Source organism: Equus przewalskii, chromosome 1 (genome assembly GCF_037783145.1).
Source record: "Equus przewalskii isolate Varuska chromosome 1, EquPr2, whole genome shotgun sequence".
NCBI classification, from domain to species: Eukaryota; Metazoa; Chordata; class Mammalia; order Perissodactyla; family Equidae; genus Equus; species Equus przewalskii.
Genome location: NC_091831.1, coordinates 21,588,193 through 21,598,755, shown reverse-complemented (window position 1 = coordinate 21,598,755; position 10,563 = coordinate 21,588,193). Strand labels below are relative to the sequence as shown.

At 40.9% G+C, this 10,563-nt stretch overlaps 1 pseudogene; it reads left to right on the top strand.

Annotated features, from left to right (window-relative positions):
* Positions 1–330: 330 nt before the first annotated feature.
* On the top strand, positions 331–1,328 carry LOC103564771 (large ribosomal subunit protein eL39-like; annotated as a pseudogene).
* Positions 1,329–10,563: the final 9,235 nt, after the last annotated feature.

The following is a 10,563-nucleotide window of genomic DNA, read 5'->3' as shown; positions in this document are numbered from 1 at the left end:
AAACCCAGGCCGGTCTAACTTCAAATCTTGCCACCCTTTGAGAAAGACACACTAACAGCAATGTGTCCATTACATGGAATGGTTGAAAAGATTGTGATGTGTCCAGTCTGCACCAGATTTGGTGATAACAGAGACCATGTAAAAGAGGGCATTGTCCTCGCCCCCAAGTAGCTTATAAGCTGTGAGGGAATGGAACACAAATGTAAAATAACTGGAGAGAAAAAAAGTGCTAGACGATGTTCCAGACATGTGACTGAAAGCCAGTGAGAGGAAGACAAAAAGAGAAATTGGTATCTTCTCGCCTTTCTCTGCCATGATAGTGTGTGACTGACTGCCCTCCTCTCCAATTCTGCTCACAAGACTTTCAGGATCAAGCAATTCCTGGCCAAGAAGCAAAAGCACAAACCTCTCGTTCCCAAATGGATTCAGATGAAATTGATAACAAAAGCAGGTACAATTCTAAGAGGAAACACTGCAGAAGAGCCAAGCTGGGCCTAAAAGGAGTTGCACATGAGGTGGCAGATATATTTATGCTGTATCTACATGTCTAGTGTCTTACAATATCAAGCCTAAAACATCACCATTATCTGGAAAGTTGCACATGTTTTATTGGGAAAATAATTTTTCTTTTTGTTTCTATGCTTTTGCATTAGTAGGTTGGTTTAGTAATAAATATGTGAGAACTTTTGCTGGGGAATAAAGGAAAGAAATTGATGTCTTCTCCTTTCTGCCTTTAGGCTGTGTTTTTGGACTGTGTTTATGGTGGCAGAGCTGAGCCTGTGCACTCCCTAACGAAGAATTATGTCCTCATCATTAAGACAAATGTCTTTCTTTATTAGAAAACCATTTTCATTAGGCCTGACTTATGTTTGGCACTACTCGATGTCCCAGGGAAAAGTAAGAGCATACAATGACTTTGCAAGTAGAGCTACAATTGGGTGATGAGGGTGACCTCCTGAGCTTGCTCAGTGGGCTACATAAAGCACCAGAAAGGACGAGAACTGTGGAGTCAGCCAGATATGAATTCAAATTCTAGTTCTTCAACTTACTGGCTTCTCATCTTTGAGAAGATGGCTGATGCTCTCTGAGCCCCAACTGCCTCATCCATAAAAAGGGGCTTATAACATCTACCACCCAGAATTATTGTAGATATTAAATAAGGAAGTAACGTTTTCAGCACAAAAGAGGCACTCAAGAAATTGTAATAGCGGTGGTGGTGATGGTGGTGGTGATGATGGTGACAAGGATGATGCTGAAAATGGTGACTGGCGTGTCTTTCCTTTTGCAGGTGTGGGATAAGAGGCAACATCTTGGAAAGTAGCAGCTAGCCTAATCACAACAATATGGGCATGGCTTTAACTGAGGCCAAAACATAAAGCTCCACACTGGCTGATAGACTTATTTCTTAAGAATATCCATTCATGTTTATAAATCTGAGCTGTCATATGAGATAGGTGGGTAGCATTGACTCCCATCTTTTACAAAGCCTGCCTTTCCTCAGTTCAACCCCCAACTCAAGAACTATAAAGGCTTTCCCACCATTTGGAACTAGTTAGAATACCTCTTCCTAAAATTTAAGGATTTCTACAGTTAATCCTAGGATCAGAGAATCTTCATGCAGGAAAGAGAAATAAAGGGATATCTATTACCAGCTGAGTTGCATGATCTCAGCATCTTGAGTGCCTAACAGAGTCTGACAATGGTAGGAGTGCAATAAATGTTTATTGATTATTGAATATCTAATAGTATTTCCTCCCTCTCCTCTTAGAAGGCAACTCAAAACAAGAAGAAGAACAATAAATGTATGTTCTAACATGGACAAGCTAGACAACATCTGAAACCCTGAACTACAATACATGAGGAAGAGCCAGCAAAGCAGTTGTGGTCAAACAGGAGCAAGGGAGGATGCAGGCAGATAACGCCTACAACTGTGCATTACAAGCAAAGCTGGCAGAGCACTGTTCTTGGGAGCATGTCACACTCTGAGGGGAAAACCAACAATTCTCTGTTGGGAAAACTGGGAATATTGTGCTGAGGTGGCAGTTAGGCGCATCCTTGGACACAGGTAAGCAATGGGAAGCAGCAGCGTTAGGGGGCTGAATAAAGAAACACACCACTGTACCAGCTTTGCAAGAAGGAATCTCTTGATGAGACAGGATAGAGAAAGTAGAGACAGCATTGGTGACATCCTACAGCAACTCATCTCTATTGTCTTGGGAGAAGTAAAAGCAAAACCAAGCTGTACTTACAGGACTGAGTCATAAGAAAACCCACTGTGAACCATGGACTGTCCAGCTAATCCATAACACTACCTGGCTCCTCCATCACATAGAAGTCTTACCAATAGCAAACCTAAGAAGAACTCAGCTCTTTCAAAGATGAGTAATATAAATAAATATCAACCCAGAAAGCATCTATATAAAGGTACCAAAAGGAAAGAAAGAAAAGGACAGGAAGAGGAAAAACAGTGGAAGATGGAAGTTCACTCACCAGATAAATGTTACCATGGATGAGATTTAGAATTTTCTAAATAAGCATGTTGCCAGGAATTTTCTTAAATGAAACTTAATCAAACAATTTCTCAATAAAACAAAAACTCAAAGCAGAGAGCTAAAAGGACTCAAGGAAGATGAGACCATAGAAAGAATGGAAAAACTGTTCCCAGGAGAGAAGTGAAAGAGAAATAGAATACCGTTCCGGAGGTGAAGGTTGTGTTGAAAACAACACAAAGGAGACTAGACATGGCTGAAAGTTCATTAGAAACATGGGGAATAGATTTAAGAAAAAAACAAGCAAAAGTAAATGGGAATCCACAAAAATTAACGGGATAGGAAGAAAATAATAAGTAGAAAAGATCAGACAAATCCAACATATGTAAAATCAATGTTCTTGAAGAATACAGACTCACTGGAGTATTATTACACTGATATGTAAATAATATTGAAGTAAATATTACATGTACGTATGATTTTTCAGAAACAAAAGAAGACATATTTATAGATCAAAAAGTCAAAATACTGTGTCTCTGGAAAGTTTGATGGAGAATAGTCAATGCTAAAATGAAATTCAAACAATTGTCAATAGATGAATGGATAAAGAAATGCGAGATATATATATTTATATATATGCGAGCACACACACACATACATAATGGACTATTATTCAGCCATGAGAAAGAAGGAAATCCTCCCATTTGTGAGAACATGGATGGATCTTGAGGGCATTATGTTAAGTGAGATAAACCAGACAAAGAAAGACAAAAGCTGTATGATCTCTTTTATATGTAGATCTAAAAAAGCCAAACTCAGGAAAACAGAGAGTAGAATGGTGGGTACCGGGGGCCAGGGATTAGGGAAATTGGGGAGATGTTGTTTAAGGGTACAAACTTGCAACTAGTAGATAAATAAGTCCTGAAGATCTAATGCACAGCATAGTGATTATACACAACAGTACTGTGTTATAAGCTTCAAAGTTGCTAAGAGACTAGATCTTCATTGTTCTCACCACAAAAAAGAAATAATGATCATTTGACGTGACAGAGGTGTTAGCTAACGCTACAGTGGTAATCATATTGCAATATAGAAATGTATCAAATCAACGCATTGTATTCTTTAAATGTACACGTTATATGTCAATTATGTCTCAATAAAAAATTTAAATTCAAGCAAAATTACTTGACTTCAAAGTTTAAGAATTCTCTGTGCAACTAGACAAAAAAGATTAAATTATGTTTAAAAAACAATCAACCCACCTCAATCTTATATAGTAAGAGTCAATCTAGAGGACAATGGGGTAATGACTAAAAGTCTTCCAGGAAAGAAAGAATGGAACCAAAAATTTACTTCCCAGCCAAATTACCTCTCTAGTAAAAAGGCAAAAAAACATCTCCAAGCATGCAAGAACTCTGGGAATATAATCTCCATGAATCTTTCTAGAGGTGACTTTCCAGAGGATTCTCAAGGGCAAATTTCAACTAATTAAAAGATGAATAGAGAAACTATTCTAAATTTAGTCTGATTAAGCAAGGAGATAAAACTAAAATAAATACTGAGATCATAGTTACAGAACAGAATGTAAGTGTTTTATAAACCTGACAAAGGGGAAATAATAGAACAAGGCCAGAATAAGAAGGAGGAAATAAAAATGGGACACAGTGTAAGCACACTTACAGCAAGTAAATCAGGTAATAGAAGTCTATGTCAAGAACTGTGAAGAGTCAGAGATTTCACATTGCTTTCAAGCTAACTAGTTATTCTGCCACAGTTTCATGGGTGCTTACAGAAATCCCGAGACTCCTGGGTCAGAGCAAAGCAGCATGAGCTTCATGCTCACATCAGGTCCCTTGTCCTCCAGTTCCTACAGGGACAATGCAGAGCGGCCTGGGTCAACTCTGTGCATGCAGTGGGACTGCCTCATAGCCGAGGAACCCAGAATTTAGGAAACCCCAATCTTTTATAAAGGGTCTATTAGCAAACCTGCCCAATCTTTGCCCCAGAGGGAGACATTATCTTCATCACCTTGGGCAGCCAACGAATCTTCCCTCAGCCCTGGAGGGTGACACTATGTATTCCAAGGTCGTTTGCTGTATAAACACCCGTGAAAAGATTGTCCCCAACAAAAGTTGATACAAGACATGCAGAAACAAAAGAGACCCACAGAGAGTTATTGTTACTCAACTGTATAAAAATACTTAAATGTTTAAAAGTAGGCGCTAAGAAAAATCTCATAATTCACTATAATTGGGAGATGGGTAGGAAAGAGATGAGTTGAGAGAAAGTTGAAGTAGACTGATTTCACCATTGTTCATACTAAGGAGACAAGGGCACTAGGTAAAAATCATGAGTAAGTACACAGAAACAGCCCACAGATATACTTGCAACATGAGAAATAAGGTGTTCAGCATCATTTGTAAAAGCAAAATGCCTATCCGACATTGAAGTTTCAGCTGAAATATCACATTATTGTGGAACACTAGACCAAGTTTGCTGTCTTTGGTATCATCGCCCCTCGCTGCCAAGGTCTCACAACTAGTTACTGATGGAGCTGGTGTTCAGGCCTAAAAGAGCTGGTGTTGGCGTCCACGCTCTTAGTAGCTCGGCTCTGTTGGCCACTCACTATGCATTTAATTACATCCCATTAACACCTGACAGTACAGAGTTTTGCCCTCTAAGTTTTCATAAATACATGCCTTCTCCAATACTCTTGTAAGGTACTCTGGGACATACCTTGTGTTTCCTGAGTATGGCCCCCAGGACCTAGCATAAAACAAATACCCTTTGAAATCATTCAATCCATGATACAGAACACAAAAGAACATTTCAAGAACCCACATAAATGCAGATCGGCCACACTGCCTTCCGGCACACGGGAGCAGACTGAAGGCGAAAAGCCAGTGCTGACTCTATCTCCTGCCCCCACGCACTAGATCATTATCCGTCTCTAATGAATTACATGTGAAATTTCTGAGATTATAAAGGGAAATCACATACAGACCTTGAAATAGCTTTAAAGGGTGAATAATGCATGCTCTGTATTTAATACATGAGAATGCAAAATGCAGAAAATTTCACAAAAGAGGCCAAACTCCCCTTCCCTGGAAAGAGGGAGCTTTGTGTCTTCCCACCAATAAATGAATCACTGGTTACTACATATTTTTAAACATCTAAACAGCACCCCAGGGATCCCTAAAGCCTCTTTTTCTCTGATCTTTTTGTTGCAAGCCATTCTCCCAATCATATACGTAATCACCCATGTAAGAGACACCATGGATTTTTTACCCTTCTGAAAAGTGGGCACCACAGCTATATTTCTTATAAAACTGGCTACTATGTTGCAGTTAGAGGAAAAATAAATCTCACCATCCTGATGACAGTCTGTGCAACTGAAGCCAGGATAGAGATGGCTCTGAGAAAATGGACTCTTTGGCAGCACAATTTTAATACTGTCAAATTATTCGGCTTTTTTCTTAAAACCCACTTAATACTTTGCACAGATATTACTTTTGCCATCAAATACCACTTTGGAAAATTTTAATAATTTAGGAACTTTTACACGTTTTTTTTAAAAGGCTAATACAACAAGTGCATTCGATGCCATAAGCAGATAGCCCTCTCATTCTGCAAGTTTTGTGTGGTTGCTTCAGTCAGTATCAGCAATATAGGGCACATGAGGGAAGAGGGCAGCCGGTAAGGAGGCATTTCCAGTAATCTGGAGGCCAGGGAGTCAGCAGCAACACTGAAATGGTTGGGGAGGATGCTGTGACTTTGATTTGGAGAAGAGACTTTTCCTATCCAGCAACAGTCTTATCTTTTACTTTAAAATGGAAATAAAAGGGGCCAGCCCCGTGGCCAAGTGGTCAAGTTCTCGAGCTCCGCATCAGTGGCCCAGGGTTTCGCTGGTTTGGATCCTGGATCCTTGGATCCTCAAGCCATGCTGAGGAAGCGTCCCACATAGCACAACCAGAGGCGCTCACAACTAGAATATACAACTATGTACTGGGGGGGCTTTGGGGAGAAGAAGAAGGGGAAAAAAAAGAAGAAGATTGGCGACAGATGTTAGCTCAGGTGTCAATCTTTAAAAAAATGTAAATAAAAGATCTTGTTGTTACAAAGACTTTAGTGTTTGGGCTGAAGCTCACTGATAAGGGAAATACATTTTCGATGTAAAGATGATGATGATGACGACAGTTGAGCTGATGAGCACTCACCGCATGGCAGGCACTGTCCTAGGGGCTCTACGCCTGCTACCTAGTTTACTTCCTTTAAGGACCACGTGGTGGGTAATATCATTAACCCCATTTTACAGATGTGAAAACTGAGGCCCAGAGTAACTTGGTTAAAGTCACACAGCTAATATGAGTCACAGCTACTGTAACCACTACACTTTACTGGTTCCTAGCAACGACTACCAATTACGTACATGCCAATGGGCCCCACAGTAAGCATTTTCTTACTTGCTCCTCAAAGAAAAAACAAAATGCGGTAGGTCTTTGTATTCTTACTTTATATAAGAGGCAACTGAGGATTATAGAGACCAACAACTTGTCCATATGCACATTGCTCCCATCACCTAATTTTTAACTCTATATTGAAATATGTCTCAGTACATCAAAAGATGTTTAATTTTGTTCATTTTCTGGAATTTAAACTTTCCTCGTTTATTCCAGTGGCAGCTCCTTCCCAAATCGTCTCAGCATGCACAGATTCCTTGCAGTTAGAGAGACTTTTTAGGCCCTGGTAGAAGTCTTCTGGCTTCGGGATCCCAACAATTTACAACCTGCCAACTGGCAACCGTGCTTCTCTGAGAAATAAACTCATGTGGAATCTTGAGAAACCCCTCTTGGGGGATGCAGAAGCTGGGTGAGCCATGGGATGGATGGCTTTGCTGGGGCTCCAGCTTTTCCATGCTGCCTCCAATTGCCCAAATTACAGCTGTGTATTAGACGGAGAGAGGGCTATGCATTGAGACAATCAGTAAAACCTTTCTTCCCTGAGCCTCAGAGTGATAACTCTGTGACGTATCCCATCTCTCTCCTCCAATACATCCTTCACTCTCGGCATTATCTCCACGGCAATCAGGAATGTTTCCATGACCTTGAGAATATGTATCTCTGCCTTTCTATCGATCTTAGAGTAAATTCATTAACCTAAATTTGTCAAAACATGATGGTTTCCAGCACGCTTTTGAAATAACTTAATGATGAATCATGAAATCCTGGAAATCAAACTGCCCTCTTTCAGACCCATGCTACGCAGCTTGTCACCTGTGTGTACACTTGAGCAAGTTAGCCTCAGCAAGACCCCGCCTCCTTCTTCATCTGTACAATGAGGATAGAAATATAAGGATATTATCAGGGTTGAATGGGATAATGTATGAAAAATAAAATCTGGGACAATGATTGGTCTTCAGAAAGTGCTCAGCAAATGTTAGCTTCACCATTGGAAAGCATGGGGCAACTTTGCGTCCCTTTAGCTGTATATAATGTGTTGATTAAATGGACATGGCAGACATGTCCCAGATTTTACTCTCGAAGGTTCTCAAACCCTTTCCCTTTTGGGAATAGTGATAGCAACTTCCCACAGTGTATGTTCCTTTTACTTTTTCCAGTTGACCCTCTGTGGGTCATCTCAGAAGCCTGGTGGGGAAAATTAGGGAACAGCCAGGTTAGAGAACCTTGTGGTGAAACACATGGATTAATAAATAGCCAACTCACACCCTGCAAGCCACATACCTTTGGTGACTGAAGAGAATTGGCTTTATTCACCAAAGTACTCCCTTCTAAATTACCTTCTTGTTTGAGAAAATGAGCCAGAAGAGATTGAAGAAAACCACCTCTTTCTTATCTTAGGATCTTCAGGGATGGAATGTATGAAGCCCTTTCCTCTTCACACCACCAGATAGGGGGATGGAATGACCAGTTTTCTTCTGAGGAATTTGAGATAAGAGACCTGAGTGAGTGATCGTGAATGTTCAGCTGCTCCACCAGAGGTGCCTCCCTATGAGGCTTGAAATATGATGAGTTCCAGGCAGAGTCAGCCCTCTCTTTGTCTACTACATAGCTGTAATTTGGGCAATTGGAGGCAGCATGGAAAAGCTGGAGCCCCAGCAAAGCCATCCCCAGTGGCTCACCCAGCCTCTGCATCCCCCCAGAGGTGTTTCCCAAGATTCCACATGACTTTATTTTTCAGAGAAGCATGGTTGCCTGTTGGCAGACTTCCTAGATGTGCACTAATCGGAGCAAAGCCCCGTCTGCAACAAATGGCAAAGCTGAATTTTTTTGTGTTGCATTTTTTTTTTTTTAAAGATTGGCACCTGGGCTAACAACTGTTGCCAATCTTTTTGTTTGTTTGTTTGCTGCTTTATCTCCCCAAACCCCCCCTGTACATAGTTGTATATCTTAGTTGCAGGTCCTTCTAGTTGTGGGATGTGGGACGCCGCCCCAACGTGGACTGACGAGCGGTGCCATGTCCGCGCCCAGGATCTGAACCCTGGGCTGCCACAGCGGAGCACGCGAACTTTAACCACTCGGCCATGGAGCCAGCCCTATGTGTTGCATTTTTTTTAATGATGCTGTCTTCTAACTAATGACAAAGTGATACAAAATCAATACTTCCTACATTTCCCCAATGCATACCATCTAGCCTATGAAACCCATTGACCTGCTATGACACACATGAGCAACTTCTGTACACAGGTCTTCACACCTGCCCCTGAAAGCCTTGGAGTGCTTCTCTTCACCACCATTCCATTATCCATCCTCTAAACCCAGAGCATCATCTAGCCCTTCTGCATGGTTTTCTCTGACAGCTCCTGCTCTCAGTGATGTCTGTCCTCAGAAATCCAAAGGAACTTACCATCTCTACCAAGAAATGTTTCTTACACACTGATTATTTACTCATTTTTTGTAAGTTTACATGGACGCGGGGATAAGCAAACAGTCAATGACAAGCTGAAGCTGGGGGTGATTTGGGAAGAGGGGGTGAGGGGAAGGTAGGACAGTCACTGGCTTTGCATTAATCCAAACCCAACTTAGTGCTGCCCAAGAGCAGTTAGTGAGAAACCAGCCAGATTGGTACCTCCCTCAAATTCACTACCTGCCCCTGTTTAAAACGGACTTAGAGGCCCATAAAATCAATTCCAATTAGGGTCCTTTATTCTTATCCAATAAAACTTAAAACTTTCATTTGATCCAGTAAAATTCTTAACATCTTTTTATTTCCCTCTTTAAGAAGTCATTTTTACATGCCATAGATATAACAACTATTTAGTAGTGACAAATATATTCCTATTTAAACAGTTATTGTTATATATTATCAGCTTAAAATGCTTAAAGTTTAAGATCTCATAGAGAAAGAAATTATTTTATTTTTGTTTTTGTGTGTGTGTATGAGGAAGATTGGCCCCGAGCTGACATCTGTTCCCCATCTTCCTCTTTTTGCTTGAGGAAGACTGTCACTGAGCCAACAACTGTGCCAATCTTCTCCTACTTTTGTATGTGGGATGCCGCCACAGCATGGCTTGACTAGCAGTGCTAGGTCCACACCTGGAATCCAAACCCGCGAACCCCAGGCCACTGCCAAAGCAGAACATGTGAACTTAACCACTATATCATCGGGCCGGTCCTGGAAATTATTTTATTTACAGGCGTTGGGCTGAGAGACCTAATCTTCCAGGCAGAAATGACCACAATGAGATGAGGCAGGATTTATTAGACTCTATGGCTGGGGTTCCTGTTTCCTCTGAAGGATTACTCCTCCTATATTTGTATATGCATGTTTGTGTATGTGTGTGTCCATGTGTGTGCATGTGTGTACACACGGCGGTTTGCAATGAAAGATTAGAAATGTCTATATGATATGAATCATCTCTCATTACCATCACTAAAATATTCCTCTGAAATCTCTATATCAGAAAAGAGCCTGAAACCCCTAAATATTAAAGGCAACTACCCCTCAGAGAGGTAAAATAAGGAACTTTGATCAGCTACAAATGACTCAATGGGAACATACATATCAAATCTTTTATCTTCTCCAGCAAGTAAGAATAAAGTATTGAGGCCCTGGG